At 48.3% G+C, this 14,837-nt stretch overlaps 1 long non-coding RNA gene across 1 annotated transcript; it reads left to right on the top strand.

Annotated features, from left to right (window-relative positions):
- The first annotated feature begins 12,198 nt into the window (after window positions 1–12,198).
- On the top strand, window positions 12,199–14,247 carry LOC119384846 (uncharacterized). Its single transcript, XR_005181938.1, has 3 exons — window positions 12,199–12,219; window positions 12,735–12,842; window positions 14,218–14,247. It is a non-coding gene; the product is annotated as an uncharacterized LOC119384846 (long non-coding RNA).
- The last annotated feature ends 590 nt before the right edge of the window (window positions 14,248–14,837 follow it).

Here is a 14,837-nt window from a genome sequence, read left to right as displayed (position 1 = left end):
TCGCACGCTTGATAGTTTTCTTGACATTGTGACCTCGCCTCCAGGCAGCTGGGCACGTTTCTTTGTCAGCGATGGCATTAGTAGTGTTGCTCCTAGTGCCCCAAACATTTCCTCTCAGCGAACGCCTCGGTCGACAAGAAAAACGTCTCCTTCTTCTACTTTTTCCAACAGTCCACTACTCAGGGTCAGCTCCTTGTCAGATGTGCGCCCACCCCAAGGTTTGGAAATAAATGTAATGGCACCTGAGGGAGAGATCACTACAAGTAGCTTAATTGTATTATGGTGCTTATAGTTGGAGTAGGTCTGGCTTCGGGCAGTCATGGCTGTTGGCCTCTGTATGAATATTTCGGTGCAGTCGATAACACCTCTGACACAATCAAACAGAGGGTCCTTAAATGCTGCTGGTAGGTGGGCTTGCACTGTTTTTCGAGACGGCCAAACGATGAACTTTCCTAGATTATGTGCCAAAACATTCAACCAAGAATGGAATATCACACTCACAGTGCATGGTGAGATGCCAAAACGGCATGCAAGGTTTTGCACAAGGAGTCCTAGACGCAGTCGCATCAGTACCAGGATGAGCTGCTGCTCTGCATCAAGGATTGTTTTTGTAACTGGCTGCCAGATAGATAGTACCATATTTAGCAGAGTATTGACCATGTGTACAGACACAAGACCTGTGTAAAACTTAACAGTCTTGTCTGACTCCGTGACCTTATCTGTGGTCAATTTGGAAATGGTAAATGCTTCCAGTTTCTTTCCACTTTCCGAAATTTTCTTCTTGGCAGCACCCAGCTCTTGCTCCAAATAAACAAGGCGTTCTTTCAACGCTGCATTTTCTGACATCCAGCTAGAAACATCTTTCATAGTCAGCTCTGTCTGAGTTTCAAAGCTACAGACATCCGTGCCTGTGTCGCTGTCAACGTATTCACAGGCAAGTGAGGAGTCCTCAGCGTCATCTTGCTCAGGTCCAGCCATTTGCTCTGATGTACGTTTTTTAGCACTGTTGTACCTGGAAATCTGTTGTTCTGCATTCGGTTGCACTCTGTACGGGAACAGTGTGGGAACATAGTCGGGGTGAGCAGGGTCAGATGACGGCTTGCCTGAAGAAGACAAAACGATATTGATTAGAGCACAGTAGAGATGCTCAAAATTGCTTTACGAAAACATTGCATTGGCAAAGCTGTTCGTGACCCAGGATATTGTTTTTTTTTTCATTCATTTACCTCCTTCATAAAAGCAACAAAGTGTCACGACGTGTGAGATCACAATATATCGCAACAGTGACAACAGGTAATGTCATAATGTCAAGCTACATATGTGCTAGCGTAGAAACAATTAGTACGATCGAAATTGGAGTAAGAGTATTACTGTTGCCTTGTGCAATAAATTAGAGATAACGACAGCCTGAAAGGTAGCTACATGATGAATTAAGAAACGCTCTGTGTGACTGCAAGTCAGCCGACGTTGCTGTGCAAAGTTATGTTAACTGCAGAATTCTGACGAAAGGTAAGCAGGATTGCTCAGCTTTCGTGACAAGCTTGTTAAACAGTAATGAAATACTGTTATAAGACAAGAAGAAGATAGCAAGTCGAGTCTGATAGAGCATGCCTAGTTTAGTTAGAATGTGTTAGAATCGCAGGTTAAACTGATACTAACCTTACTGTGACAACACCATTAAAAAAGTAATAACAAAGACCTGTTTTTCACATAAGGAGTGGAGTTGCGCACGGAACGGGACGTCGCATAAAAGGAACCGACGATTTATCACACGTATTCTAATGCCTAAAACGGGCTAGTTGACATACTTAAAAGTTTGGTCTAGGCAGACAGCATCCCGATAAAACGCTTATTACTGCGCTTGTGTCACACCGAACACTTGATAGAGATCGGCGCCGATCGGAACCGATCGCAATCCAAAGTGTTCTGTGTGACTGAGATAATATAAGACGTACTCATGTGACCACGTCATGTGCGTCTTAAGTCACGCGAACTACTACGGTTTAGCCGCGAGTACACTATTCGTGGATCAAAATTTCAAGTTAACCCGCCTACATCTACAGTCCATGCTCACACCGAAAGATAAATTAGCTAGAATGCGACGATGTCCGTTGGCGACAACACGACAGGCGATGCTCGCACCGATGCGAGCCCACTCGCAGGCGTCGCTCTCATAAAAAGCAAAATGCAATGGGCAACAAAACGTAAGCACCGCGACGTACGCGGTGCGGCGCGATTCATGTTGACTGCTGCTGCTTTCTTGTCCCGAGTATTGTTTCGAACAGTACACATTACTGACAAGGATCCAGCTACAAGAAACACCTCTCCGATGGATTTTCGGCGTTAGTCAACTGTCATGTTTTTCCATCCACTACAGGCGCAGCGAAGTTATCTGCCACGGGTGGAAGACGACGGCGTCTTACGTGTTCTTTGCAATTGGGGGCCTTCGACTAACGTCTGAGCACCGCCTCTGTACCTCTAGAGATTGCGTTGCGCTTTACTTGCCTTCCATGAAGTGGGCAGAACAAATCTGCGCGTTCTTCGTAGGAATCCAGTTTTCTCGCCTGATTGCTGCCTTCGTCTGCCGGGAAACAGAAGGTCTTGACCAGTGATAGTAAATTAGTTCCGGATCGCAGACTACATCCTGGCACCACACAGCAGTGCCCCAGTCTCGAGCGCTTCATCGGAATAACTGTATCCGCACAAAACATCGTAAAACAAGCAGCAGCGGCCTGCAACGCAGCCTGAAACCACGCTAAAACAAGGTAAACAGGAAGTTTTCTAGGGAGAGCTTCCGGTGAACGCCCAATGTTGCCAGAGAACGGCAGGCGCTGGCGAAACCGTCTATATCATCATCATCGAACTCGTTCCAAAGAACCCGCAACGCGTTCAACTTGTTGGCGGCGTTGCGCACGCCCGAGATGGGGCTTAGGTTGTTGTCGAACCACAGTCGATCGCACACCGTGCAGCTATATCCGAAGCTGCGGTCCAGGAAGTCTCGCTTGAAGCGCGCGTCCGGCCGATCGAATTCGAGGGCCCGCGCTCGCTCACGCATCGCGCGTCCCCGCGCCAGATCGGCTTCGGGGTGCTCGGCTCGCTTCGCACGCTTTCGTTCGGCCTCTCGCCGCCGGCCTTCATCACCGCAGGCAATGCGCGGGGCGCGCGCAGCCACGGAGCGGAGGGCGGAGCGCGCGCAGTCACGTGGGGCGTGACGTCGCTGCGCCGTTGCTACAGACGCTCCTCTCCGCTCCTCGCGCCGTTGCTAGGGGAGAGGAGGAGGAGCGCGGATGACGGCGGATTCAGGGTCGCTTATAAAGTGCATTCGCACTTAAAAGAATTCTGGGCCAGGGCACTGCTCTCGCTCTTGGTCGACGCTCGCGCGATTACCTTCATATCGCACCCGACTGTACGGCGTCATTTTCGTCGTTTCTTGCGCGGCCGTGTTGTATGCGACGGTCACGTACGGAAGGATGGCATCCCACGTCTTGTGTTCAACGTCGACGTACTTACATGGCCAGCATGTCGGCGATGGTCTTGTTTAGCCGCTCCGTGAGGCCATTGTTCTGTGGGTGGTACGCTGTGGTTCGGCGGTGGCTTGTTTGTCTGTATTTCAATATTGTCAAGTTAGGTCAGCAGTAAATACCGTACCTCTGTCTGTGATGAGGACCTCTAGGGCGCCATGACGAAGGACAATGGTCTCAACGAGGAACATGGCTACCTCGGAGGCACTGCCTTTGGGCAGGGCCCTTGTCTTGGCGTAGCGTGTGAGGTAGTCGGTAGCTACGATGATCCATTTGTTTCCGGAAATCGACGTCGGGAACGACCCCCGTAAGTTCGTCCTGATTTGCTGGAACGGCCGGCGAGGGGCTTGATTGGCTGCAGAAGTCCGGTTGGCCTAGTCGGCGGTGTCTTCCGTCTCTGACAATCTCGACAATTCTTAACGTAACGAGCGACTTCGGTGGCAAGGCGCGGACAGTAGTACCTTTCCTGTAATCTTGAAAGCGTGCGGGAAACACCCAGGTGTCCTGCCGTGGGGTCGTCGTGCAGGGCCTGGAGGACTTCTGGTCGCAATGCAGAAGGAACCACGAGAAGGTATACTTGGTTCGAAGTGGTGAGACGTTCTTTTGGAGAGTGCCGCTGCCTAAGAAAAACGACGCCAGTGCTCGCTTGGATACTTTCGGAACGATGGCGGTCTTGGCCTCCAGGTATTCCGTAGGGTCTCTGAGTTCCTGGTCGGATAGCTGTTGTTCAGCGAAGTCGTCGGCACTTATGGTTACCAAAAAGAAGTGATCATCCTGGTCGTCCTGCAGCGTCGGGTCCATGGGGGCCCGAGACAGGCAGTCGGCGTCAGAGTGTTTTCTTTCGGAGTTGCAAGCCACGGTAATGTCAAGCGCCATCGTGCGAGACGAGCTGAAGGGTCCTTCAAGTGAGCTAGCGAACACAAAGGCGTGGTGGTCGCTGACAACATTGAGGGCCTGCCGTAAAGGTAGGGGCGAAACTTTGATGTAGCCCAGATTATGGCAAGGCACTCCTTTTCTGTTGTGGAAAGTTGGCTTCCGCCTTTGATAGCGACCGGCTAGCATAGCTGATTACCCTTTACAATCCGTCAGTACTCTGCACAAGAACGGCGCCGAGTCGTACACTGCTTTCGTCGGTGTGTTCTGTTTGAGCGTATTCGTCGAAATGCGCGAGTAACGGAGGCGTCTGCAGCCGTCGTTTTAGTTCTTGAAATTCTTCCTTCTGCGGCGTTTCCCACTTGAACTCAAAGTCGGTCCTGGTAAGGTTAGTAAGTGACTCGGCGATGCAGGCAAAATTTTTGACGAACCGCCTGTAAAAGGCGCACACGCCGAGAAATCGACGCACGGCCTTCTTGTCGGCAGGTGACGGAAATGTAGCGCTGGCGACTGCCTTCTGCGGGTCAGGGCGTACTCCGGACTTGCTTATCACGTGTCCCAAGAAGAAGAGCTCCTCGTACGCAAAGTGACACTTTTCTGGCTTCAGGGTGAGTCTGGAGCCCCTTATTGCTTGAACTACAGCTTCAAGCTACCGTAAGTGTTCGTCGAAGTTTGAGGCAAACACAACGACGTCGTCCAAGTACACGAGGCAAGTCTGCCACTTCAAGCCAGCCAGTACTGTATCCATGACACGTTGGAAAGTCGCAGGTGCCGAGCAAAGACCTCGAAGGGCATGGCCTTGAACTCGAACAGGCCGTCTGGTGTTATGATGGCAGTGTTCACTCGGTCTCTCTCGTCGACTTAGATTTGCCAGTAGCCGGTCTTAAGGTCCATCGACGAAAATTACTTGGCGCTGTGGAGTCGATCTATGCCGTCGTCTATTCGTGGGAGAGGGTACACGTCCTTCTTCGTGACCTTGTTCAGGCGACGATAGCTGACGCAAAAACGTAGGGTTCCATCCATCTTCCTCGCTAACACCACAGGTGACGCCCATGGACTCTTGGACGGGTGGATGATGTCGTCGCGTAGCATTTTGTCGACCTGTTTCTTAACGGCGTCGCTTTCTCGCGTCGAAACTCGGTACGGGCTCTCACGGATTGGTCGGACACTTTCTTCTGTTATGATGCGATGTTTCGCGACTGGGGTCTGTCGATTTCTTGACAACGACGAGATGCAGTCTTTGAATTGCAGGAGCTGGGCTTTCAGCTGGTCTTGCTTGTGCTTCGGGAAGCTCGCGTTGACGTCGAAATCTGGTTGTGTTCACCGATGCGTCGAAGCAGGTTCGGTAGCATCGAAGAGGGCGAAAGCATTGCGGGCGTCCACGACTGCATAGACTGGACCCGTGTCGTCGACTCCGCACGCACGCCCATTCGTACGGTATGGTTGAACTCGCCCACCCGCCGTAAATAACTTCCGGCTACGCCCGTGATAGACATGCATGTTAATGGTGAGCCGCAAAAAAAGAAAAAAAAGACCGTCATCGCTCATTTCAACTGCATATAGACTGACCGAGAACGCAATGCTCCTTTACTGCACAGTGGTTGCTTAGGTTGCGTTGTGGGCGCAATCGAACGCGCTAATTTAGTCTCATCGTTCTGTTTCTTTTGAAGGCTATTGCGTACGTTCGTTTACATAGGCTTTTTCCTTTAAACATTGCGATCTTTGCTGTCGCATCTTGCTTGCATACCACGGCAGCGTCGCATTGCCACGTGCTGTTGGGAACAGAATACCAGGGCCCGTCGTCAGTGGATAGATGAGTGCGATAATCTACGGAACAAACAGCTCCACTGCATATCGGCTCCGTAATTCTATCTCCAGCGTGTTCGCAGAGCACGCTACCGACGAAAGCAAAATATTATAAAAGAGGAAGAATAAGGGTTTAAAACACACCAAAAAATTCACTGATTGCCGGACAAGTGTGGTGTATAAGGTCCCTTTCAGCTGCCACCGCATCTACGTAAAACAGACGGGCCGCCGCATTAACCAGAGATTACTGGTACATAAGAGATCACCAGCCGGAGGCTCACCTTTTAATCTATCTTTACCTTGTCGAGAGTGTAAGTGCACACCAAAATTCAATGAATGCGCAGTTTTGTACCGGTATAAGAATGAAAGAACGCGCCTGATTATTGAGGCATGGCATATCGAGAACAGTGGTAGCGCATACGTGAGCCAACCCTCGGTTGGCTCACGCGGGAGTAGAAGATAAAGATGAAATCAAATGCCTTACCAGTTCTATTTCACGTAGACCTCCACGCGTGCAGGATTGTTCGTTCGCCTATTGTATGGGCAGTGCAGATACGTTTTCCTGCCTACTTTCTTTTCCGCCGTTGTGCGTCTCTTCAATTGTTAGTTGGCGTTTGTGGTGTCGTGACGTCTTTGTTGTGTCCCTGTTTGCGCGTCCTGTCTCTTTAGAAAGGATGAGGGGATGTAAAGTGAAGACGCGTCATGCGGACAATGTACGTCGGGGAACACTGCCTAGAGAACCTTGCTAGAGATGCCGGTTTGGGCCTTTGCGCTGAAAGAGTCTCGAGAGCCTTCACGAGCCTTCAAGAGAAGAACGCGATAGCGTAATCAGTCCCCGTGTGCTTCGCCTTCTCAATCGCTAGCCTAGCTTCGGTTCTTCGTGCACGCATCAACCGTGCCGTAAGGAAACGAACGACTGTGCACGTAACACTGGCCGTGTCAAAGTATCCTAGAATTCCTGCTGCAAGTACGATTGTTAAGTGCCCACTACGCCATAATTATTCCTTTAGCTAATCAGCGAAGTGCCTAGTAGGCGTCTGTAAGGCTACACGCGAACCTACGCAGCTGTTCACTTTCCTGATAATTTTGCTGCTGATGATCATTAAACATACATGAGCGCCTTGTAATGGGTGGCCTTTAAGACACCCACTCGTTGCGCAATTCACATGTTTTGACGCTTGGCGCGATTCTACGCTTCTGCCACGCAATAGTACATGCGTTAAGGAGACTCCTTCCACTACACGACATTGATATAGTGTTTTTCCAAAGCAGATTCAAGAAATAGTCTGGCTCTGTGGTAGAACAGCTGCTTGACACGCATACGGCCTGGGTTAAATTCTCACTCGGACCCAGAGATTTTTATTATTTATTTTATTAGCACCAAATTGTTTTATGCCGGGGTCCACCAAGACTTTCACGACGTATTTCCGCCACGGAAATACGTCACGTTAAGTTTACGTCACAGAAATACGTCAAGAACGCCATCAGATGGCAAAGGAAAAAATATAAGTTCCGTTGACAGCAGTCAAACCCACGACCTCTAGGTCCGCGACAATGGCTGGCGGGCGCTTAGCCCACTGACTACCGCCAAACACATAACGGAGACCATATGAACGCGCCTTTCATCTTTCACACTTTCCTCTCAGTGCTGTTGGATGAATGGATGGATGCTATGAACTTCCCTTTTATAACGGGTCGGTGACATGTGTGCCACCAGGGTCGAAAAAAAAACTTCGTTGCCTCCGCCCAGGCCCGCAGCCAGGAATTCTTTTTCGGGAGAGCCCACTTGCTGAAAACCTTGCCTATTTGAGAAAAACACATATTTTCATTATTTATTCTTGGTAAAAACACCCATTTCACCAAAATTTCGGAGGGGAGTGGGGGCCCTAGGGCCACCCCTGGCTGCGGGCCTGCCTCCGCCATTAGCTCCTGGAACGCGCCGTTGCTACGACCAACCCATTCGGCGCATTTCCAACAGGAGAAGTGTAATGTCAACGGTTTAACATACCGCGAGGTGACGGCTTTAGCCCAAGCCTCGCTCATGGCATCCATCTCTATCGAAAAAGATGGTTGATCCCTCTGTCACAGGAATCTGTATAACACGAAAGTAAAACGTGTGGTCACAGAAGTGGTTGATTGCTTTAGTGCATTCGTGTATCAGAGCTTGTATAATGTATATTGTTTGGCAGATGTAGCACCGCCTGATGCGGACGCACTCACGTTGACGCCTGGTCGCACATCTCAGTACCGACGACTAACGCCCATGATCATGATGCGGTAGCTGAACTTCTTGCGGTAGCTGAACTTCTTAACATATACGCGGACACCGCATATGGTGAATCCCACGCAAATATGGCATCAACAAGCACATATTAAACACTGATACTCGATATGCACTGCTCCAAAGCGTCGTGAAACACGAAGAGAAACGCTACGCTCGTCCTGTCTTCCCTCTGGCCTGGCAGTTAATTCTCACAGGGCGAGCAGGGAACGCAGTGCGACTGCCAGGCGACCGTCGGAGAGCTATTTTGCCATATTTATGGACGCTATGATCGAGGCCAGGGCTAAAGCCACCAGCTCGCGGTGTGTTAAACAAAATTACACTTCTATTGGAAACGCGCCGAATGGGACAGTCGCAGCAACGGCCCAACCACGACCTTTTCGCGATAAATGGAAGTGTCTACACATTAAGAAAAAAAGAGTATAGGTGACTCTTTTCGAAGAGTTATGACTTGTCACGTATTCGACTCTCTTTAAAGAGTCACGGTGACTCTCTCTTGGTGGGTCAGAGTCGGCGCGCTCTAGGAGAGTACCCTGACCCTCTAGCAAGAGTAGAAGGACTCTTATCCGAAGTATCACATTACCACCTCTGAGGGAGACAGACGACTCTTGCCGGTAACACTCCCAGGTGGGTCAAATGACCCACACCGAAGCAAGCGTCAAGCGACTCCACAACTATTTTAAGCTACTCCTTTGATCCTTGCTCTACTTTTGCGCGACTGCTGTTGAAAATGCTGAAGTATTCATTTTAAGCAAGTCCAATAATACTTGCCGTTCTGCCCAGCGACAGCAAAAAAAGAATAGTTCAATTTTAGCATTATTTTAATAAAACTCGTCAAGACAACACCTCTTTTCTAGCAGAGTAATATAGAAAGCGCGAAAAGATGGTATGTGATTTCCAATTAATAAGTTTAGGTATTCCTCATTTACATGCTTGTATGGGTATAGCCAACTAAATTGTGTGACTGTGATGTGCATAGTGTCATAAGGTGCCAAATGAACTGCAGAAATCGGCATCATGTTACCATATTTATTCCTTATGATTAAGAATAAATCAAGAAGTGGTGACGGCTGGGGGCATCAGACTTGTGGCTTGCTAGGTTGTCCCTCCTGTTCAGCGTGAGCACCATGAAAAACGGTACCTGAAAAGCAGAACGTGATATTATGATGAGAAAATGAAATTGCAGTAAAGTTTTGCAAAACCTACACAAGTGGTTCACACGGACATAATGAAGGCTCACAACAAAACAACAATTGCAAACAGGCATGGTAAGAAACCGAGTTTTTACCGCTATCGTGTAAAATACAACTTGCACGAATAGTAGCTTTTGTAACACGTCGTTCGGTGACAAACTTGCAGCACAAGATGATGTGAGCCTCTTTTAAACAACAAACGAATTGGTTTAGGCTCCTTTGCGTGGGTGGCACTCACCCCTTTTCCTACGTCGCCTTGTCCAACCGAAGGAAATGTAGGACCGACTGCCTCGTTGACAGGTCCATTTTCCATCACGAGTAGTGAGGCGCGAGACCATAGCGACAACTTTGTTTTCCCGAGTGTGGCTGTCAACTGGAGTGAAGAGACGGGAGAAGTGATCCCGGATTTTGAGATATAACCAAAACATACACACTGATTATTTGTATTTAAAACCACCCTTTGTTCGGCACACCGTTACCATACACACATCTGCCACGAGCGTTTCGTTAGAAATTTCGCAACGAAAACAAATTTTCGCGTTAAAGGCAGCGGGAACCTTGTTTCGCAATAGGCTCTGGCTATGCACGAATGAAAGCACTTCTTTTCTGAGAAATCGCGGCAATATTTCGTTATAGAATAAGTACGGCTTCGCGCCGGCATATCCCGACACCTAAGCACATCCTCCGGCAGTCAGGGGCAGTTACTGGCCGCCTGTTTCACAAACGTAACCCATCCTTAAATACTCAGATAAACACATGCAAGTACGAGCGCCCGAACGACACCCAGCGCGCGCGAATGCCGTCTACGTCAGGATCAGACATGTCATATGCTAGTATTACCGCACATAGCTCCCACAGTCACATGCACTCACTCGATTCTGTTATAACGCCGAACGTCATTGCAATTTAGGCAAACCACGAAAACAGCCAACAGAAACGAGGGAAAAGAGTGCACGTCGGCGGCCGCAACAACGCGCGCCGTCGAAAGTCTCAAGCCTTTGCACCTTACCGACCAGGCGTGTCCAACTTGAATGACTACCGCGTACGTGCTGGAAGCATCGTACTATATCTGCACCTCAAACTACCGTCTTTAAGCTAACAAAAACCATTACATAAGCGTGTGTAAGCGTTCTGTACATATACTTTTTTTTCACGTTCCCACGCGCGGAAGCACGCCGAACACTCAAGGTCGTTGGAAATGTTATCATGAAGTAGACTAAAGCGCATGTCAAAACGACATCTTACACCATCACCAGTGCAGACACAATGTGCGATCAGGAAAAAAATGACCCTTGATCATTTTTTCTATAGCTCATTTTATGGGACCTTGTCAGCAACGCGCATAACGGTGTGAACTCGTTAACTGACAGCTTTAGTTGGGCATCTGCTACAGCCGCGCGGACGGAAATGGCCGGCAGATAACTTCCGCAGAGCTGCTGCAGACGCCCAGCTAAAGCTGTATAATTAGTACCTACGAAAGCAGAACACTCACCGTTAACCGGCACACGTTGTTTGTGTTCGCAGCTCCACGAATATTCCGCCCTCCAAGCGCCACTTCGAGCACGGAGCCTGGCGTCAACGCCACCGAAGATGCGCAAGTTTGCTCGAACACAAAACTTCAACAAGACGCACAACCCGCGCAACCAACGCAACCGCGCAACTCATTCCGATAGACCTTTCCAGAAATCGCAGCGCCGCGCCTTCCCCTGGTGGATCGGCGCTGGGGCATTATGGGAGAGCGCAGCGCCGGGACGGCGGAACAGAAGCTTTCCCGCGTACGCCTGCTTTCGTCGCGCGCCGTGAGTTGTTTTGGTGGGTGTCATGTTCGCGTCATGTGCTGCTATAGTGAAAGAACGGCTGCTTCTTGACTCTCCGACTTTCGTGCACGCACCTTAGACTGTGTTGTTTGTCACAAATAGCCGGAACCATCACCGAACATGCCGAAGAAGAAGGAAGGCGGCGGACAAACGTGCTGTGTTCCTGGATGTGATAACAACACGCGGAAGACACCGTACGTTTCGTTTCATTGCTTTCCGAAGGACAATGCTCTTAGAAAAGAATGGATTAGGAGAATTAATCGCCGAGGCACCGCAGGTCGGTTTTCTTTGTGGCAGCCGTCGAAGCACCACAAGATATGCGGAGCTCATTTTAATCGGACAGGACGGAAACAGTACATGGATCGCTATCCTACTATCTTTCCTCATCGAATGTACGCGGAAAGAGGACTGCCCGTAAAAGCCGGTAAATGCGCATCAACTAATCTATAGAAGACGAAAATTTAGCCAAGCCAAACATAGCACACGCGAGAGACACACAAGTCTCTCTCGTGTGCTGCGTTTTGCTTGCGCTAAATAATTTTCGTCAGTATGCACCAACTAGGCCCTCAGAAAGTCCTATTAATCTGTAAAACTGTAATAAATCTCTTGCATTTTCCTTTCAGCATCTGCCAAACGTCGAAAAAGAGCGCGCAGTGGAGGAGCTACCAACATCATTTTAGAGGAGGAACAGGCCATGGGCAGCGTGGTCGAAATCTGGACCACGCAAGGTATACAGTACTAGCGCTCCTTACGGCCTAGTAACATCACTCGTAGTGCTCTCTTACTGCAGGTGTAGTGTGAGGACAGGAGCAATTAAGAATGGAAGGCGTTGCTTTCACAGATATCCTCCCACGTCTCCTTGTGAGAGCTTTCAGCACCAAACGTGGTTCACCTGATGATCATCTTTTGCATCACTCGTGTTGACGCCACTGACATGGGGCGCCGACGGTCAATTTCCACATTTGAAAAGGTTAAGGCTTTTGCATTAAAATGAGCCACAGATATCGTGTCTCTGTGTTGTGCAAATATTAATTCATATAGTGAAAAATGTATTTTAAATAGTACGCAAGTTGCCCACAATAACGAGATAAAAGGTGTCATTAAAACTTTCACGTGCCAAATTAGCTTGGCATGTAGAGAAATCTAGTGCAAGTTTTAAATTTATTTTAATTCAGCATATTTGTTCTTTAGATGACATGCAATAGTTTTGAAAACCACTCCAAAAAAGTTTTTTTGTTTACAGAGGACTCATCAACTTGTGCTCTGCCATGCTCGTCGGCTGCCCTTCCTACAAGTAGCGGATCACCTGAGCGCCTTGAAGTCATGGGTGCAGAGCCACAGCATGAGAAAGGTAAATTTTAATGTAGCACGTAATCTATGGATTCTCCTTCAATAATAGGACAGAGTGATTTTGAAGTTTATGATATATGAAGACCACATGAAGGAGTGTTTTTTTCTTGCATTGTGAGGCAAGTGTCCAAGTACCAACCACGATTTAAACTATGTACTGGTGGTTTGATCAGACCCACTATCATTGGTCTCCATTATTCTGTGTAGCACTGACCATAGGTCGGCAAAAAAATTGAAGCTCAGTCGGACTCACTCAAGAAACTATTTTGCTCTGAGGGCTCCCTCGGACTCAGACTCACTAAACTTTTTCTCAGCTGTACTCACTCGGACTCAAACTCATAAACATTGCTCAGCCAGACTCACGGCTTGACCAGAGCCTGAGTGAGTTGACTCATGAGTCCATTAGCGTATAATTAGCCTTTTCTATCATGGTGTCAAAGCTCTTTTAACGCCAATATCTCATATATAATCACTGCTCCGCGACATGCCTTCTGAACTTGTACCTTCAAATACGAGTTATCAATGGTTTTAATCCAATAAAGACATAAAATACGCAGCTAAAATGAAGTGTTCTTACAAAAACAATTCCCGTCGAAGAGTTTTTCAGGAAGGTCACTGCACCCCTCTCCCCCCCACCTCCCGTCTCCCAAACTCACGCCTCTGATCAATAAATATTGAGGTGGCGCATGAACGCTAGTGTGCTGAGATATGTGCGATTACACGAGTATAAGTGTAAGCTGATTTAAGGCTGAAATCGATGCTGAAGGTGAGTATGTAGGACCATAGGTCGGTAGTCAAAGGCGGAGCTCACTCAGACTAACTCAAGAAATATAGTCTGAACTATGGGCTCACTCGGACTCAGACTCACAAAGTTAATCCTCAACTGGACTCACTCGGACTCACGTTCACTAAAACTTTCCTCCACTGGGCTCACTCGGACTCGATCTCACCAAAGTATTACTTACCCGGATTTACCCATACTTACTCACGGCGCGATCTGAGTCTGAGTGAGTCGCCGATCCATGACACCGACGAATATTGGCTTTTGAGCACTGGCGGTAGAGTTTGCAGCGCTTTGCTGAATAATGATTCTTTGTTGGTCGTCCTACATACTCACATTTTTTATCTCTTGAAATAGATGTCAGTCTTGATGCGAACTCCAGTAAACATGCAACGCTCAATCTTGAGGTACCTGCATACACTGTTTTATACTTTCCATAATGAGGTGTTGCACTAGATATTCCATGCGGTACTTTCGCCTGCCAACCCTGACAGTTACACTATTGGTACTGCATATAACCGGTTGTTTTGTGCATTGCTGCTCGTATCCCTGTGTGCATATGCTTACCCATATTGGTGCATTTCTTCATATTCAGAGTGGGACCACAAATACGCCGTCGGGCCAGTATTTGAGGCTGCTGTTCTCTACAAGGCAAGAGTCGAAATACTGCTTACTACCTGCAGAGAGCTTCAGGAGAAAAATGACAAGCTTTAGAAGGAAAACAGCCACCTTGCAGCTAATTTAACAGAGTTGGAAAGCAGGCTTCACAATGAAAACATGCAGCGGGCACAAGAAAAAGTGAGCACTACCAAAGGAACCACAAGTTTTGAAGAAGTATTTAAGGATGAAAGATGGCTGCAGTTTTATACTGGTTTCACTTCACTGCAACGATTTGAGTTCTTTGTGCAGTTTATAGAAGCTAAGCATGCAGTAAAAGGACATAAATACTGGTCGACGAACCCTCCTCAGTGTGAGAGAACAGCTTCTTCTCATTCTATGCAGACTTCGAGTAGGATTGCTAGAGGAAGATTTGGCATACCGCTTTGGTGTAAGCACATCTACTATAAGTAATTTGTTTTCATATTGGGTAGATTTTCTGCATGACATTCTTGTTCACATTACAGTCTGGCCGTCACGTCAAACAGTGTCCATTAACATGCCAGAATCCTTCAAGGCACTGCACCCGTCAACGAGGGTGATACTTGATTGCACAGA

This window comes from Rhipicephalus sanguineus, chromosome 3, assembly GCF_013339695.2.
Source record: "Rhipicephalus sanguineus isolate Rsan-2018 chromosome 3, BIME_Rsan_1.4, whole genome shotgun sequence".
Classification (NCBI taxonomy): Eukaryota; Metazoa; Arthropoda; class Arachnida; order Ixodida; family Ixodidae; genus Rhipicephalus; species Rhipicephalus sanguineus.
This window is presented reverse-complemented; position numbering and strand designations above follow the sequence as displayed.